We start from the raw sequence: 19,748 nt of genomic DNA, 5'->3' as shown, positions 1-19,748 counted from the left end.
CACTGATAACTTCAAGCAAATTGCGCAGAAGGACGAGAATTTAATGGTAGCCCTTTCAAAGCAGACAGGCTGTAAAGCAGTTATGTGTAAAAACCCTTGGAAAGTCATGCCAAGTGTAACAAAAGAATTAAGGAAAAGAGAGAGAAAAGAAAAGCCCACAAGGCTATTACCCGGACCTTCACCACGCCAGGTTTGGATGAAAACAAGGACTCTGACCGATGCCCCGATTACACTGAAAACATCATGGGGGTACACAAACCCATGTCTCCTGAGCTACTGAAGAAGGTAGCAAAACAGGAGGTCCAATGTAAGCCTGAGCTTGTAAATCCATACGGGGTTAAGTAGCAAACATCAGAAGCTGAAATGAGAGAAAAAGGATAAAGTAAAAGGCTGCAGGATTGCTTTTGTTTTCAGTGTCATGTCTCTTTAAAAATATGGGCGCGCCAAATTTCTAGGCCTTTAACTGGATCATTTATTTTACATTCAATTGCCACAGAGTTATAAATTCACAGGATGCAGGGTACCGCCATTAAATGCACAAAGAGTAAAAAAAACAGTAAAAGGAGTTTGGCGAATTACAAAGTTACAGGGCAATGTCTTGTTTTAAATTTTATTTAAGGCTGACCATTTGCTTCTTTCTACAGATAACTGTGGGCACTCCTGCCTCTGCCGTCAATCAACTCAGCCTGGATGTTGCTTTGTTTGAAAAGAAATATCAAACCGCAGACATACAACGGTACGGGTACTGTAGGAACACAGTGGTCTCTCAGAATGTACAATATGACCTGCAAAAACATTGGGAGGGGACCACCCGCACACTGAGAAAACAGAAGGAGAACTGCTTACAAACTACATGATATTTTAAAGAGGTCCAAGAAGAGTTTAATAAACTATGTAAATGTATTGATGGATTGGACTAAATTGTGAGAGAACTTTTAATCTATGTTTTAAGGATTAATGGTTTTTAGTTTATTGACACTAAGGTTCCTCTAGGGCTCACGAGATGGAATGGTATTATTACGGGGACATGAGTTCTTTGATGAAGTAACAGAGAGGGTTGATGCAGGTAGTGCGGGATGTTGTGTATATGGACTTTCAAAAGATGTTCGATAAAGTACCACATAATAGACCTGTTATCAAAATTGAAGTCCATGGGATTAAAGGGGCAGTGGGAGTATGGATATGAAATTGGCTAAGAGACACAAAGCAGAGAGTAGTGTGGAACGGTTGTTTTTCAGACTGGAGCAAAGTGTACAGTGGTGTCCCCCAGGGGTCAGTGTTAGGACCACTGCTCTTCTTGATATATATTAATCACCTGGAATTGGGTGAATAGGGCAAAATTTCAAAGTTTGCAGATGACACGAAACTTGGAAATGTAGTACACAATGAGGAGGATAGTAACAGACTTCAGGAGGAAACAGACTAGTGAATCTTTGAAGGTGGCAGAACAAGTTGAGAAGACTGTTTAAAAAAGCATAAGAACCTCCTTAACACAGCCAGTTTTTAAAAAAAACTTCCATTAATGTAAAAAAAACAGCAAAGTTAACTAGGTCTCAGATTTACAAATACCCTGAATATCTGTAGCGCTGATTGTTTCTCATAAGGGATCCGTGACTTTTTAAATAGAGGCGTAGAGTACAAAAGCTAGGAAATTATGCTAAACCTTTATAGATCACCAGTTAGGCCCCAGCTGGAGTATTGAGTCCAATTCTGGTCACCACAGTTTAGGAAGAATGTCAAGGCCTTAGAGAAGGTGCAGAGGAGATTTACTAGAATGGTACCAGGGATGTAGGACTTCAGTTATGTGGAGAGGAGAGAAGCTGGGGTTGTTCGCCTTGGAGCAAAGAAGGTTAAGGGGAGATTTAATAGAGGTGTTCAAAATCATGAAGGGTTTTAATAGAGTAAATAAGGAGAAACTGTTACCAGTGGCAGAAGGGTTGGTAACCAGGGAACACAGATTTAAGGTAATTGGCAAAAGAACCAGAAGTGAGATGAAGAAAATTTTTTTTACACAGTGTATTGTTATGATCTGGACTGCACTGCCTGAAAGGGTGGTGGAAGTAGATTCAGTAATAACTTTCAAAAGGAAATTGGATAAAGGTTTTGAAGGGCTGTAGGGAAAGGGCTGGGGTATGGGACCAATTGGATAGCTCTTTCAAAGAGCCGGCACCAGCACGGTGGGCTGAATAGCCTCCTTCTGTGCTGTATCATTCTATGTGACATGAGAAAGCTGCTGAGTGAGGTATAAACAAGAAAATTGCACCGCCAATTGATGTCTTAAAATCAGTGTCCCAGGTGATCATGGGTGCTGAATGCTAAAATGTGAAAATATTTCAATACCACCACCACCCCCATGTTTTGCTGTTGTTTTTTTCCTTGGAAATACAATAAAAGTCATCATTGCACTTGAATAGATGCAGCAAAGGTCTACCATACTGATACCTAACGTCAGGCATCTGAACTATAAGAGAATACAGAAGCAGAGTTTGTTTATGCTAGAGACGAGAAGACTTAAGAGGGGATGTTATTGTGGTATCCATGACTCTTAATACCATTGACTAGTTGAACCTTGAGAAAGAGTTTACCTTGGCCCTGAGAATGTTAATGAGGGAGCTTTAAATGAAGCTCAGAAGAGGCAATGTGAAAACACAAATCAGACATATTTTGGTAACTGCAACAAAAATGTAATTGGTATTACTCTCCACTTAGTTTTCTTGGAGTTGGATGAAGAGGATGAAAGAAGGGATGCATGTGACGGAGATTGGGTGCCTGCAGGTCAGCATTCAGCAGGTGACTGCCACCCTGGTGGACCTTTACCTGCGAAGAGAGTTCTCCTCAGATACTTCCATGCAGGTAAGCCTGTCTGTAAACATGTTTGTATGGGCAATGGTGGGAAATCTGCTTCTGGTGTAAGCTCACCTCCCTTGCATCCCTCATCTTCCACTTGCAAAACACTCCTGCACAATGGAACCCTAATAGCAAAATTCATTTTAGCAATTTTTGCTCACCTTCCCGTTGTGGCTGCATCAAAATTCTGGAGCTCCCTACCTAACAGCACTGTGGGCGCACCTTCACCACATAGACTGCAGCGGGTCAAGAAGGCCCACCACTCCCTTCACAGGGCAACCAGGGATAGACAATAAATGCCAGTCTTGCCAGTGACACCCACATCTGGAGAATCAGTATTTTTTTTTAAAAGCTGCTGGTATCTGATTTGGCAACAATTCCAGCAGCCACCGTCACTCTTTAGCATTGATTAAAGCTGCAATGCTATCCCTGACCCAGCCCAAACAAGGTGGAGTCTTCCTTGTCAGAAATAAAACTACAACTCTAGTGGAGACGCCCTAAAATATAAGATTCAATGATTGTGTGCCTCAACAGAAAGAAAGCTGCAGAGTTATCTGGCTGGAGGAGAACAACAGTGGAGTGAAAAAGGAAAGAAAAAACCAGTAGGCTGAGACAAAATGTTGCAACAGAATGAGAAAGGAAAGATTGACAGCAAAGACAGAGAAGAAAATGAAAGGAGTGAAGAGAATAAAGCAATTGAGGTGAGGAATGTTGAAAGGAAGTGAGAGAATAAAGAAGTTTTCAAAAGGGAAAAACAAGGAAAGCGTAACTTCTGCGATTAACAGGCTGTTAGAAAATGAATGTGCAAAAAGATTAACGCATTAATCACAAGTTGAGAGCAATAAATTGACTGCCCTAATTTTGATTGATGTATATTAGACTTTTATTTAATTGAAGGGATCGGCCCGACCTTTATCCAGCACTAAGTTTCATTCTTTTCGCTCTATCAGCAAAAAACCGCCTTCTGCTCGTATGTGGGTTTACTCTGCTCCAACTGTGCTTGATCTACTTCTTCCTGCCTTAGTTTCACACACGCTCAGCCTCTTTTATTTGTGTAATCTCAATTTCTAGTTCTTTATTTTGTTGTACAATCCATCTGATTGTAGAAGGTGCCTATGAGCAGCAATCTCTTGGCAGACATTACTAATTACCCGTTCTCACATGTCAAACCAACCATCTCTGGACTGTTACGGATTCTTCTAGCTCTGTGTTCTCATGTAGCAGTTCAAAAAAGTTTGGGCAGAGTTTCTTTAGACAGTAGCTCTGCCATTATGAACCTTTTAATTATCCTGAATTTAAATACTACCTGCAGGCTATAGCTCATCGTAAAGCAAAACATTTATGTATTTGTAAAAACCAAAATATTTATGCATTTATAAAAATAAGGTCAGTAAATAGTTACTTTTGTTCCTGGGAAGGAACTCTGTTGATCATTAGAGCAGCTCAAGCTGTGTTTATCTTCATCGCTAAAACAATGGGGCAATTTTAACCACCCTTGACTGATGGAAACTAGGAGGGGGGCAATTAAAATGGAACGGGGGACGTACACGTGTCGCTCCCACCCCGATCTGGCCGACTGCAATTTTAAATTTCAGATGGCAAGGACATTTTTGAGCTCTGAGGCCAGCTGGATGGACTGGAATGGTCTTTCTAGTTGTTTACGTTCCAATGTTCCTGTGATCTTTTCTCTGATGAACAAGGCATTAATGACTTGCTCAATGTCTGTAGTAAAGTATACTGACTGATGTTGCAGATGCTTCCTGTGGTAAAAAGAACACGAGCTGCTGCCAACCGCTCCAATCCCCACCCCTCAATCGCTGCCCCTTCTCTCCCCCCTCCCCCCCCGATCGCTGCCCCCACCCCCCCCCCCCGATCGCTGCCCCCACCCCCCCCCCCCGATCGCTGCCCCCACCCCCCTCCGATTGCCTCTTCCCCCTCCGATTGCCTCTTCCCCCTCCGATTGCCTCTTCCCCCTCCGATTGCCTCTTCCCCCTCCGATTGTGCTTCTCCGGCGAGCTGCTTGTTGCTCTCTGCAGCTCGCCAGCTCGATGGAAATGAGGCCTGAGGCCCTGTATCAGGGGCACCTCGGGCCTCAACATTCAGGCACAGGGATCGTTCCAAAAATGGGCGTGCCTGAATTTCTAGGCCATAGTATTAGAATCTGTAATGAACAGTTGACACCATTATCACCATTTTTCAAACAGTTTAGTACTACTGGTGTCTACATGCTATCATTTCATGAGCGACTAAATATTCTGTTCAACAAATAGATCCACAGCTCCCAGTTAGAAAAAAAAATGATTCCTTCGGCCTTTTATAATTATGTTATAAAATAAACATATTTATGTTTTCTGTGCGAGTATGTGTATAAAAGGGCTTAACAGCAAGGTTCAACCAATGGCAACTGTAACACAGAAATATATTTAACGAATTTGCCCCTGGTGTTGGCTGAAAGCATGGAAGTATTTGAAGAAGTTGGGGGGTGAAATTGAACTTTGCGTTAGTGTAAAGCAGGCTTGTAAGTAATCTGTTAACGGCTCGGTTTCTTTTACTAAGAGGCTGCAAGTATGTCTTGTTCCAAAGTATAATGGTTTTATTAAGAAGTTACAAATAAGTGGTAAAGATGTTAAAATAAAATAGTATAAGTTAAAAGTACCATTATAAGACTTTGGGATTCAACCCGGCAAAGTTTTACACCGACAAGGTTCCGGGGTTGATCAGTCCTGAAAGTCCTGGTGACAAGATATTGAGTGGCCCAGTCTTTGCTCCGAGAATATTCTAACTTGCTTTAAGTCTCAATTTATATATGTTATAACCACCCATTAGTTCTTACGGGACCTTGAGCTCCCCTCCTCCCTTATTGGGCTCGTACAAGTCAATCTGCTGACTACTGCACATTCCACAACAATACAGAAACAGACAACTAATGGTTTCCCATGCCATGATCTTATAAGCAGGCGATAGAAAATGGTAACAATGGCTCATGTTGTGATCAACCAAGGATGCATTAGCCAACAAGGTTGAGATAATCTCGAATATGTGCAAACAATATCCAACAAAGACTTGAGAGAAAATATTGTTTCTTACATGGTGATAGCAAATCAACCACCTGTTTTACAGCCTGTCGAATTTTCTTTTCCATTTAAATCAATTTTTAATCCAGTTTTCTATCCTCTCCCTAGTTCCATACCCCTTAATCTTCTCTAGTAATCTCTCATGTGGTACCTGGTCAAAGGCTTTCCTAAAGTCCATGTACACTACATCCACTGCATTCCCCCCCCCCATCTACCATGTCTCTGGCCTCCTCAAAGAATTCTATGAGGTTTGTGAAGCAAGATCATCACTTTTGAAATCCGTGCTGGCTGCTTCTAACTATTTTCTCTTTGTCTAGATACATGGTCATTTCATCCTTAATTAACGATTATAAAATTTTCCCTACCACAGATGTTAAACTAACTGGCCTGAATTTACCCAGATTCGCTCTGCCTCCCTTGTCAAAAATCACATTTGCCAACATTCCTTGTTCAATTGAGTGACATTTGACGACAAGGCTTCAATGTGAAATGAGTCCGGGCAGACATAGCCCATTTCCTTAAGGGCATAAAACAAGAACCTTGAATTTTTTTGATTGAGTGGCACCTCTTATTACGTCCACAGCTGAAGTCTGCTGATATCAAATCTGGGACTCTGCCAGTCTGTGAGATTCAGTGTGTACCACGTGGCACTTGTATCAACTTAGCCAATTGGGTGGTGGCTCTCTGTAAGTCTTCCTGTAATGCTAATCATGTTAGAATCATAGAAAGGTTAGAGCACGAAGGAGGCCATTTGGCCCATCGAGTCCGCACCGGCTCTATGCAAGAGCAATCCAGCTAGTCCCACTCCCCCGCCTTATCCCCGTAGCCCTGCAAATTTTTTCCTTTCAAGTACTTATCCAGTTCCCTTTTGAAGGCCATGATTGAATCTGCCTCCACCACCCCCTCGGGCAGTGCATTCCAGATCCTAACCACTCACTGTGTAAAAATGTTTTTCCTCATGTCACCTTTGGTTATTTTGCCAATCACCTTAAATCTATGTCCTCTGGTTCTTGACCCTTCCGCCAATGGGAACAGTTTCTCTTTATCTACTCTGTCTAGACCAGTCATGATTTTGAACACCTCTATCAAATCTCCTCGCAACCGTCTCTGTTCCAAGGAGAACAACCCCAGCTTCTCCAGTCCATCCAAGTAACTAAAGTCCCTCATCCCTGGAATCATTCTAGTAAATCTCTTCTGCACCATCACTAAGGCCTTCACTTCTTTCCTAAAGTGCGGTGCCCAGAACTGGACGCGATACTCCAGTTGTGGCCGAACCAGTGTTTTATAAAGGTTCATCATGACGTCCATGCTTTTGTACTCTATGCCTCTATTTATAAAGCCCGGGAACTCATATGCTTTTTTAACCGCTTTCTCAACCTGCCCTGCCACCTTCAACGATTTGTGCACATATACCCACAGATCTCTCTAAAACGGGTACAGGAACAGAGTTGTGCCCTATAATTTATATTGCCTCTCCTCATTATTCCTACCGAAATGTATCACTTCGCATTTTTCTGCGTTGAATTTCATCTGCCACGTGTCTGCCTATGCCACCAGCCTATCTATATCCTCTTGAAGTCTATTACTATCCTCCTCACTGTTTACTACCCTTCCAAGTATTGTGTCATCTGCAAATTTTTAAATTGTGCCCTGTACACCCAAGTCCAAGTCATTAATATATATCAAGAAAAGCAGTGGTCCCAGCACCAACCCCTGGGGAACACCACTGGCCATATGATGTTTAATTTTCATTATCCATCTGTCCTATTACATGTCTGCACTGAGTTCTTATGCCATCAATTACACCAACAATATGTTATATGTATTTCTCAAAAATAGCTTCCTCAAAAAGAAATGATCCATCAGTAAATTTTGAAGAATTGTTCAAATTCATCAATGATTCCATGGTAATGAGCTTTATGGCTGTTTTTGGACATTCAGAAATTCTCACCTGAGTTGAGGAAAGAATCAGAAAATCACAATGTGAAGAGGTTTTAGAAATGGATCTTCTGAGCAGAGTTTGTTATTTGCAAAGCAAAAGGCTGTCCCTTTCAATATTGTTGTTCTTTTCTGTAGCATTAGCTTCCATAATGTACAATTATCAGCAAATATATGGTAACATAACAGCCAAATCATTTGAATTTTAAAAAAATATATCCGTTACATTGAGAACTGAAACCGAGAAAGACTCTGAAAGGTTGAAAACTTCTTCAAAAGGCATTTGGACAATTAACTCTATTGGACGACTTGGCAACTAAATGGGGGAGTACGCAACATTATATGCATTGGCAAAATTGAATGGTCATCATGCATACCTTTTGTCTTTAATGGCCAATTTCCTGTCCCCATCTTCAAAATTACCCTTCCCACCCTCCATCAAAGTGAGATCAAAACAAAACGTTAGAAGCATTATAGTCTCCATGACTGGACAGACGATCAGTACTGCAGAATTCTAGAAGACTATGTTATGTTCTCAGGGTATCCATGTTCCTGGACTTTCTATTATCATATCTGAAAGGAAATCCTCCGTGAATTCACCTTTCATGATTTTATTATGGTGCAGACAAATGTATTCCTTAGACACATTTGAGGAGAGTGAAAAAGCGCGACATATGTTGGTGTTCATGTTCGAAGAGGAGACTACGTAAATGTCATGCCACATGTTTGGAAAGGTGTGTAACTGATAAGAAATATTTAGAAACAGCAATGGCTTACTTCAGAAATAAGTACAAGGATGTTGTTTTTGCAGTGACAAGTAATGGAATGGATTGGTGCAAGAAGAACATTGGTGACTCCAAAGGAGATGTTTTCTTTTCAGAGGATTCAAAAGAATCCAGTCCAGCTCAAGACTTTTCTATCCTTGCTCATTGTAATCACACTATAATGACATTAGGGACCTTTGGTTTCTGGGCAGGCTACCTGGCTGGTGGGGAGACAATTTACCTCACTAACTTTACTTTGCCCGAATCAGAATTTCTAAAAGTATTTAAGTACGAGGCGGCTTTCTTACCTCAATGGATTGGAATTCCTGCTGATCTCTCACCTCTTCCGCCCCAGAATGCTTCAAAATTAGCCAATAACTGCAGGTCCTGTAATCTTCAACCCTCCTTAATTGTATGTTGTTTGTGTTTAATTAATTTTAAAATATCGGAAACACCAAATCGAGCTTCTGTAGAGTAACTTAGGTCAGATTCAGAAAACAAAGCTTCCAGAAATAGGACAGAAAGTTATGTAAAATTTAAAGCATTTGTTTTGTCAAAGTCGCTGCCCAATGTATTTTAATTAGTCACAGATGTGTTGCCGAGGTTAGTGAATGAAGAGCAGTGAAGGGATTCACAATATAGAATTCACATTTGACTAGACAGTGCAGCATTAGGAATGTACGATCAAAAACATCTTTATGTTTAAGAATTTTCTCTTCAACTGATGGGGTGTAAATCTGACTTTATTATCTTTATTATTTTCTTTGTGTTACTTGTCTGTAAAAATGAGAGGCTGCCAAAGCTAATTATCACACCATCATTAGCAGCAATGTAATATCTCCAGAATTACACACAGTGGGATCTTCTGCCCTTTGATATGGAAAGAATGCTTCATAACATAATATTTATTAACCTTTCCTACAGCCTTGCAACAAGTCACACCTAAAAGATGATTTCACCATCACCACTTGGGCAGTAAACTGGCAGAGTGGATTGCTCACCCTTATAGAACCAAATGGAAATGAAAATCGGATGAAAATAAAGTCAGATTTACACCCCATCATTTGAAGAGAAAATCCTTAAACATAAAGATGTTTTTAATTGTACATTCCTAATGCTGTACTGTCTAGTCAAATGTGAATTCTATATTGTGAATCCTTTCACTATCACGGGCAGACAATCCGCTCCACCAGTTCACCGACCAAGGGTGAAGGTGAAAATTGCCCCCAATAATTGGTAAAACCGCTGTATGGAAATTCAACAATGTATTATATTTTCAAAAACTGATGTCGATCAAGAACACTCTTGTACTTGAACAATATCAGGAACACATTACTCATATATTCATAATACAGAGAAACTGGATTACAAATAGGTTATTCAATTATTTTCATGGGAATGTAAGCTGTGAGGAGGACGCAAAGAGTCTGCAAAGGGATCTAGCCAGGTTAAGTGAGTGGGCAAGAAGGTGACAGATGGAGTATAACGTGACGAAATGTGAAATTAACCATTTTGGTAGGAAGAATAGGAAAGCAGAATATCTTTTAAAAGGTGAGTGACTAAGAAATGTTGGTATTCAGATGGATTTGGATGTCCTTGTACACGAATCAAAGAAAATTAACATACAGGTAAAGCAATCAATTCGGAAGGCAAATGGTATGTTAGCCTTTATCGTAAGGGCGTTGAAGTATAAGAGTAGGGAGGTCTTGCTGTAATTATATAGGGCTCCGGTGAGACCACACCTGGAATATTGTGTACAGGTTTGGTGTCCTTATCTGAGGAAGGCTATATTTGCCTTAGAGGGGATGCAATGAAGATTCACTAGATTGATTCCTGGAATGAGAGGGTTGTTTTATGAGGAGAGATTGAGTAGAATGGGTCTATATTCTGGGAGTTTAGAAAAAACATGATCTCATTGAAACGTATAAAATTCTTAGAAGGCTTGACAGGTTAGATGCGGAGAGGCTGTTTCCCCTGGCTGGTGAGTCTAGAACTAGGAGGCATAGTCTCGGTAAGAGGTCGGCCATTTAGGACCTTGGCTTGGCTCTAATTTTAAGATTATGCCCTTTTGTTCTGGATTCACCCACCAGAGATGAGGAAAAATTTCTTCACCCATAGGATTGTGAATCTTTGGAATTCTCTAACCCAGAGGGCTGTGGATGCTTAATCGTTGAGTGTATTCAAGATTGAGATCGATAGATTTTCGGACACTAAGAGAATCAAGGGATACGGGATAGGGCAGGAAAGTTGAGGTAGAAGATTGGTCATGATCTTATTGAATGGCAGAGCAGGCTCGAGGGGCCACATGGCCTACTCCTGTTCGTATTTCTTATGTTCTTTTGTTCTTCAGGATACAACATCCACAGCCTTTTGAGAGAGAGAGTTCCAGATTTCTGCAGTGCTCTGTGTGAAGAGGTGCTTCCACATTTCACTCCTGAATGGCCTGGCTCTAATTTTAAGATTATGTCCTTTTGTTCTGGATTAACCCACCAGAGGAAATAGATTCTCCCCCATCGAATCCTTTTATCATTTTAAACACCTCGATTAGATCACCCCTCAATCTTCTATATTCAAGGGAAAACATGCCAAGTTTATGCAACCTGTCCTGATAATTTAATACTTTAATTCCCGGTATCATTCTGGTGAATCTGGGCTACACCCCCTCCAAGGCCAGTATATCTTTCCTGAGGTGCGGTGCCCAAAACTGAAGGCAGTACTCCCGATGGGGTCTGACCAATGCTCTATACAACTGAAGCATAACTTCCTCCCCTTTGTATTCCAACCCCCTTGAGACAAAGGCCAACATTCCATTAACTTTTTTTGATTGCTTTTTATATCTGTCCACTAGCTTTTAGTAATTTGTGTACCTGGGACGCCCAAATCTCTCTGCTCCTAGGGACATGGGAACAGGATATGTTTAGTGGTATGAAGTCTGGCACTCGTGCTGATATAGTTGTTTAATAATGTTAATGTGTTTATTTCCTGTTTCTGTAAATGAGCAATGGTGTTATTTAAATTATGTCAGATGAGAATGATTGGTTAGACTGATTGTAATGAGACAGGATGGAATTGGAAATTCTGACTTTATGTAATTGACTTCATGAACTAATGCCTTTGAATTACTAGCACAAGCTCTATGGAATTCTTTTCCTGAAAAAATTAAATTCCTGAATAAACATTAATGGATGCCAACAATTATACACAAACGTGCAACTACTACTGTACAGGTATATTTCGTCGTGTTGACATCTTTCATTAAATTTGTTATTTGAGCCGCAGTAATTTGTACTGATTGATGTAGGGATTTGTTTCTGAGAAATGCATTCTCCCATGTTTGTGAATAAATACACTTTAATCCTACCAGCAATTCTAGAAACAAAATCATTGGCCTGGAATTTGCTCTTAAAATAACAGTGATGCTAACAGGGCTCACCGTCATTTCAGGGCAAATGGAAGAGTAACTTCTGCCGAGCGCACATGCGCAGTGAAAATTGTCACACACACCTTCATCCCCTCCACCACCCTCCCCCCCACCCGCTGCTATTCCATCACCACTTCAAAATTGAGCCCACTCTTCCTCCTGCCTGCATTCTCCTTGTGTTGAAACTAGGAACCAGTGCTGAGTATAACCTAATCTAACTCATTCTTTCAGTAGAATCAGGTGAAGTCCAAATGGCGTAGCTAACCACAAATGTTAATGTTTGTTACTATTAGTCATAGAATTGTAGAATTTTACAGTGCAGAAGGAGGCCATTTGGTCCATAAATCCCGTGTTGGCTCTCTGAAAGTTCTATCCAATTAGCTCCAATCCTCCGACCTTTCCCCATGTCTTTTAATTTTTTTCTCTTCCAAAGATTTACCCATTTCCCTTTTAAAAGCTATATATTATGGAATCTTCTCCCATCGCTCCCATTCTATGACCGAATCGCCCTTGACATAAAAAGAATATTGCAACCCGTTACTTTGTTCTTTTGGTGATATATTTATGTCCTCTATGGGCCAAAGATCTGAAGCCCTTCCTAGCACACTCCAGCCATAATTCCAGTGGAAATGTACTGTAATGGCCATAAATGAGGCTGAGATACAGATACACCAGGTCTTGGACTTACATCAAGGACCTTTTAAAGGTGGAGCCTCAAATTGCACCTTTCAAGTTCCATGGCATAGGAGGGGCTGGGGCTGGATCTTGCAGATAATTTGAATAGCAGCATGCTATGGAGGGAGCTAAATGATCCCACAACCAATGGATTGGATCAAAGCTTTGTAGTCCTGCCACGTTCAGTCGCAAATGGTGTTAGACAATTAAGCAACTAACAGGAGGAGGAGGCTCCATAAATAGCCTCATCCTCAATCATGGTAGAACTCAGCGCGTAAGTGCAAAAGACAAGTCTGAATCGTTTGCAACCATCTTCAGCCAGAAGTGCTGAGTGGATGATCCTTCTCGGCCTCCTCCTCAGGTCCACACCATCACAGATGCCAGTCTTTAGTCAATTCGATTCACTCCATATGATATCAAGAAATGGCTGAGTGCACTGGACACAGCAAAGGCCATGGGCCCCAACAACATCCCGGCTGTAGTGCTGAAGACCTGTGCTCCAGAATATGCCGCACCTCTAGCCAAGCTCTTCCAGTACAGCTACAACACTGGCCTTTACCTGACAATGTGGAAAATTGCCCAGGTATGTCCTGTCCACAAAAAGCAGGACAAATTCAATCTGGTCAATTACCACCCCATCAGCCTACTCCCAATCATCAGTAAAGTGATGAAAAAAGTCATCAACAGTGCTATCAAGTGGCACTGACTCACCAATATCAGTTTGGGTTCTGCCAGGACCACTCGGCTCTGGACCTCATTACAGCCTTGGTCCAAACGTGGAAACGAGCTGAATTCCAGAGGTGGGGTGAAAGTGACTGCCCTTGACATCAAGGCAGCATTTGACAATGTGGCACCAAGGATCCCTAATAAAAGCCCATATTCTCTCCATCCCAAAGACCACCAAATTCCACCTTTGTAATATCGCCCGTCTCTGCCCTACCTCAGCCCATCTGCTGCTGAAACCCTCATCCATCCTTTTTTTACCTCCAGACTCACCCATTCCAATGCTCTCCTGGCCGGCCTCTCCTCCTCCACCACCCATAAACTTGAGCTCACCCATAAACTCTGCTGCCCATATCCTAACTCACACCAAGTCCCATTCACCCATCACCCTTTTGCTTACTGACTTACATTGACTCCCCATCCTCCTCGTGTTCAAATTCCTCCATGACCTCGCCCCTCCTCTCTGTAATCACCTCCAGCCGTACAACCCTCCGATAACTCTGCATTCCTCCATCTCTGGCCTCTTTTGTATCCCCCACTTCCTTCACCCCACTATTGGCAGCCGTGCATCCAGCCGTCTAGGCACTAAGCTTAGGAATTCCCTCCCTAAACTTTGTGCCACTCCACCTCTCCTCCTTTATGACGCTTCTTAAAAACCTACCTCTTTGATCAAACTTTTAGTCACCTTTCCTCTGATGAGCACTGGTAGGCAAAGAATTTTTAAAAAATGTTTCTGCTTGTTTTATTTAGATTTTTCCTCTGCCTCTTTCCCTGGTGGCTATGTATCAAGCTGAAACAAGATCATCTGCAAGTTGGCTCAGCCTGCACGATGACATAAAGGCAAAGGCAACCTTCCAATATTTCACCGAAGTAGTAATTCATGACGTATGACACTAAACAGTGCATGTCAGCGCATAATTGAATTTTTAAGGGCCTAACAGGTGAGCCGAAACTTGCACTCGCTCAGGGCTATAATTTATCTAAATTATGAAATGCGCAGTTTTTAACTACCCCCATTGACTTCAATGGAAGTAAAAATGGGGAGAGATGTAAAACTGTCTGCCGATTTGCTATCACCTATTTTACACTATCGCACAAAGTCAAAATTGCCCCCTTTGTTAGAGTGGCGGAGAGAGAGGCTGAGCTAGTCGGTGTGTCCTGTTAACTTGCCGAGAGGGATAATTACAGATAATTTTAAAAGAAATGAGTTGTCAGATTGCTACAGCAATTACAAAAATTAGAGCCTCCAATTGTGATATAGCAAGCTTTTTTGAGTGTCCATTGTGCATTGACTATGTGCTGGGGGAGGTGGGAGGTCAGGGCCGAGGGGGAAGGGAGAATGGGGGTCAGAGAGACTGGTGGTTGGAGATCTCATGGGGGAGGGAGATAGGAGGTCAGGACTAGGGCCTGGAGATCAGGGATCTCGGGGCTGGGGGAGCCAAGAGTGGCACGATTGGGAGGGTGGTTTACAGGTAAGTTACTTCCCTTTTTTCTGCAGGTGTTCTGCAAGGTTGGTTTCCCTGAGTGCAACCAGCGCTGCCTTGGGGCTATCCAATGTTGCAGCGGGGAATTGAAGCAGGTGTTTTGCCCCTCATTTGCATATGCAAAGGGCCTAACACCTGCTTCAGGTGTGGGTGATGGACTCCTCTTGTTTGCCTTTACCCAATATGGTGGACGTTGCACTTCTGGTCGGAAGTGTGCGCAGGCTTCCTGCCTGCCATTTTGGGGCTTTCAATAGTGAACGTTTGACTCATTTCTCCTTCTGTGCTGTAACCCTCTTTGATTCTATCGGTGTTTTTTTATTAAAAGAGGGATTTCATCCCCAGGTGGTGTTTAAAGAGGACGGTCTGGTAGCACAAGCTCATGAATGTAGCTACATTAACGACTTGGATATGAATGTAAAAGGTATGATCAGTAAGTTCGCTGATGATGCAAAAATTGGTAGGGTGGTAAATAGCGAGGAGGATAGCCTCAGTCTGCAGGACGATATAGATGGGTTGGTCAGATGGGCGGAACAGTGGCAAATGGAATTTAACCCGGAAAAGTGCGAGGTGATGCACTTTGGAGGGACTAACAAGGCAAGGGAATACACAATGAATGGGAGGACCCTAGGCAAGACAGAGGGTCAGAGGGATCTTGGTGTGCAAGTTCACAGATCCCTGAAGGCGGCGGAACAGGTAGATAAGGTGGTAAAGAAGGCATATGGGATACTTGCCTTTATTAGCCGAGGCATAGAATATAAGAGCAAGGAGGTTATGATGGAGCTGTATAAAACACTGGTTAGGCCACAGCTGGAGTACTGTGTGCAGTTCTGGTCGCCGCACTACAGGAAGGATGTGATCGCTCTGGAGAGGGTGCAGAGGAGATTCACCAGGATGTTACCAGGGCTGGAGCGCTTCAGCTATGAAGAGAGACTGGGAAGATTGGGTTTGTTTTCCTTGGAGCAGAGGAGGCTGAGGGGGGACATGATTGAGGTGTACAAAATTATGAGGGGCACAGATAGGATGGATACTAAGGAGCTTTTTCCCTTCGTTGAGGGTTCTATAACAAGGGGGCATAGATTCAAGGTAAAAGGCCGGAGGTTTAGAGGGGATTTGAGAAAGAACTTTTTCACCCAGAGGGTGGTTGGAGTCTGGAACTCACTGCCTGAAAGGGTTGTGGAGGCAGGAACCCTCACAACATTCAAGAAGCATTTGGATGAGCACTTGAAATGCCATAGCATACAAGGCTACGGACCAAATGCTGGAATATGGGATTAGATTAGACAGGGCTTGATGGCCAGCGCGGACACGATGGGCCGAAGGGCCTCTATCCGTGCCGTATAACTCTATGACTCACTTCCAACAACACAACTTCCAACAGGAAGTTATGAGTAGGAATTATGCTGAGCCCGTTTTCTAAATCCAGAATCAGTAAGTACAGGTCAGTCATTCATTCAAGGTGAAACAGCAAGGTTTCTTGGTATGAAAGTCTGCTCCAAATCAGTGTGCATCAATGTGAGCATTGTTATAATCCAAGTGTAGAATAATAAATTGACCAGGCTTCCCATACCAACCCAAACTCCCCCTCTCAAAACTGTAATGACTGAATTGGTAAGAGCACTGCTAGGTGTGAAATGCAGCCATGTTGAAAGGACCCAGGTTCATTCCTTAGTTTATGCTGAATTAGCAGATCTTGGATGGAACACCAGTAGGAGAGCCTCAATTGGCCTCAGTGCCCCCAGGTGAGGAAGATGAGAAATCAGTCTACTCCTAATTGCTATCCATTGATCCCTACTGGAAAGTTCTGCCTCTCACAGTGGAATAACCTTCCAATACTCACTGTCTAGGCACACGGATGAAGATTGTCTACTTGGGCGAGGTATTAGATGGAGTTTGGTGTCTGCGAAATTATTCTTCCGACAAGAAGTCAGTACCTTCAGGTTAGGAGGGGAAAAGTAAAGAATTACACCTCGTCAAACTGAACTCCAGATAATGAAACTTAAAAGTGCAATTTACATAGAATGTACAGCACAGAAACAGGCCATTTAGCCCAACAGTTCCATGCTAGTGTTTATGCTCCATACAAGCCTCCTCCCTCCCTATTTCATCTAACCCTATCAGCATATCCTTCTATTCCTTTCTCCCTCATGTGTTTATCAAGCTTGCCTCAACTACTCCTGTGATAGCGTGTTCCACATTCTAACCACTCTCTGGGTAAAGAAATTTCTTCTGAACTACCTATTAGATTTATTAGTGACTATCTTATATTCATGGCCCTCAGTTCTGATCTCCCCCGCAAGTGGAAACATCGTCTCTACATCTACCCTAATCTTAAAAACCTCTATCAGGTCACCCCTCAGTCTTTTTAATGGAGAAAAGAGCCCCAGCCTGTTCAATCTTTCCTGATGGATATGACCTCTCAGTTCTGGTATCATCCTAGTAAACCTTTTTTGCACCTTCTCCAGAGCCTCCATATCCTTTTTATAATTTGGAGACAAGAACTGTTCATAGTCCTCCAAGTGTGGTCTAACCAAGGTTCTATACAAGCTGAACAGAACTTCTCTGCTTTTCAATCCTATTCCTCTAGAAATGAACCCCAGTACTTGATTTGCATTTTTTATGGCCTTATTAACCTGCGTCGCTACTTTTAGTGATTTGTGTATCTGTACCCCATGATCCCTTTGCTCCTCTACCCCATTTAGACTCTTATTATCCAAGCAATATGTGGCCCCCTTATTCTTCCTACCAAAATGTAACATCGATTTAGAACAGTCTAAAATGTTCCACAATTATTTGTTCAACACTGTGATCATGGTTAGTCAAGAACATCATTCGTGTTTCTCATACTTATAAAATGTTCATCTAGATTCATTTACACTGAGTAAGTTAAGTTTCAGGATTGAATTCCAGTAGAGGGAGCAGCAAATCACATTTAGAAACATTTTGAACTGGTGGGATATGTAGAACCGGACAGGCAGCAATAATTTGGGAATGTTCTCATGTGACACAATGTTTCAGAAAATCTTATTTTCCAGCATCAGTTTAAGACCGCAACCTACCATAATTTAATATTCAGCTCAATCTCCTGTCTCACCATAATGATTTTCTGTATGTTTTTGAGTGAATAAAGTAAATTAATATCTGTTTGAATGCATGCGAGAGCAACCTGAATTGGTTATCACACCTGGTGTGAAATTCAGCTGGGAAAATTCAATCAAATTGAAAATATTCTAATGTTTATGGAATACTGGTTTGAAAAATAAACTCCTTCATGTTTTCACACACACGTGTAGCAGTGTTGTGGAGAACTGGGCACTTCTTTACTGAACTCAATCAAAATATCAATATCAAATTTGAACTCCACAGAATTCCCCATTTTCTATGTCAATTTGATGTCAGTGGACTGAAATTAATGAAATGAGATTTCAATGTACATTGATAAAAAGTTCTTTGTTTCAATATTTCAGTGTTGTCCATGCTTCTATGTTGGTTGATTTTTTTTTCTTTATCAGAGTAGGTCAATGTTATTCCGTTTCCAATTCTTCCAGAAATCCACACAGGTAGTCCTTTTGGTTAGGTATATTAGCATTTTTCCATCAGTGTTTACTCTGTAAAAGATGGCTGATTTTTCTTCTTGTGGTTAATTCTTTAGACCGACCAGGTGAAGAACTCCAATACCAGGGAACAGAATATTTTTCTACTTTTGGCTCCCACTGTTAGCATCGTACATTTCTTAATCAACTACAACAGAAGCAATGCAGAATAAATCTGTGTTACAGATTTTCGGCTTGCTGTAGATATTCCTTTAAGTTTGATGGCACTCCTGTAGGTGGACCCCCATAATCTCTTGCACTCTGGAGTAAACTCCCGCTGCCCAATATCCATTTATATGCTGGGGGAAGGGGGGTGGGCAATGAATCCCTATTGTTATCTGAACTGGATACTGTGTCCTTCACATCTGCACTTCTCCAATCTCCCAGTAGTCAGGCTGATGAACACTTTGGTGGCATGAGGCTGGATATGAATCTTACAGTTGCTTTATTTCACAGTCAGCCAGTGAATATACAGAATAACAGTTATAGCAAATCTCACTTACTCCAACTTAACTTTAGTTCTTTCCTCATAAATGAGAAAAACAACAATCCACACTACCTTGTTCCAATTAGTGGGCTAAATATATTTGATTTTGGCCCATCAGCATTATATCAGACTGAGGTGCACGCTGGCCAGATTGGCTCTGTTCTCAAGGTAACCTGTCTGGGTCTCACCTTTCTCAGCAATCCCCATGAACTGACTCCAACATGTGGGTCTTTTCTCAGGTTTCCAGCATCTGCAGTATTTTGTTGTTTGTGAGTCTTTGCTCTTTTGTTACCTGTCCCACAGGAAGTTTGGGGCTTAATTCCTGATCCCAACGCCCGTCCACGGGTCGGCCAATAGAGTTGCCAATCAAGCCTCCAATCAAGCTCTCCCCCTCCCCTTTGAAACTAGTCGCATGCAAAGCCCAGCAGGAAGGGATATTCCTACCCCTGAGGTGTGAATGTTTGCCAAGTGTGTCTGCTCATTAGCATATCAATCCTCCCTTTGTCTCAGTGGCTGCAGAATGCGGCTGTCAGATGGGTTTTCAGCAGAGGCAGAGTTTGCCTTGCAGGGGCCCCGTGCGAAGGTTTGGTTTGACCTTTTTCTCACACTGTGAGTGAGGTTATTAACTTTTGTGCTAAATGGTGGGCATAGTTACGCTGTGGACTTTTGCTTGATGGAAACTGCCCAAATTTATTTCACCAAAGACTCTTACTTTGGGGAAGAAATTATTTGTATCCCACCATTC

The 19,748-nt window shown here is 42.0% G+C and overlaps 1 long non-coding RNA gene and 1 pseudogene across 3 annotated transcripts in view; one reads left to right on the top strand and one right to left on the bottom strand.

Moving 5' to 3' along the window:
* The window catches only part of LOC137299945 (uncharacterized), a 104,979-nt gene that overhangs the window by 8,804 nt on the left and 76,427 nt on the right, over positions 1-19,748 (bottom strand). For all 3 annotated transcript variants that reach the window (XR_010958011.1, XR_010958010.1, XR_010958012.1), the window contains one exon: positions 16,764-16,857. This is a non-coding gene — a long non-coding RNA (uncharacterized lncRNA). The remainder of the gene's footprint in view (positions 1-16,763; positions 16,858-19,748) is intronic.
* Positions 244-14,333, top strand: LOC137300049 (galactoside alpha-(1,2)-fucosyltransferase 2-like; annotated as a pseudogene).

Source organism: Heptranchias perlo, chromosome 30 (assembly GCF_035084215.1).
Source record: "Heptranchias perlo isolate sHepPer1 chromosome 30, sHepPer1.hap1, whole genome shotgun sequence".
Classification (NCBI taxonomy): domain Eukaryota; kingdom Metazoa; phylum Chordata; class Chondrichthyes; order Hexanchiformes; family Hexanchidae; genus Heptranchias; species Heptranchias perlo.
Note: the sequence above shows the minus strand (reverse complement) of the source record. Positions and strands in the feature narration are given on the sequence as shown.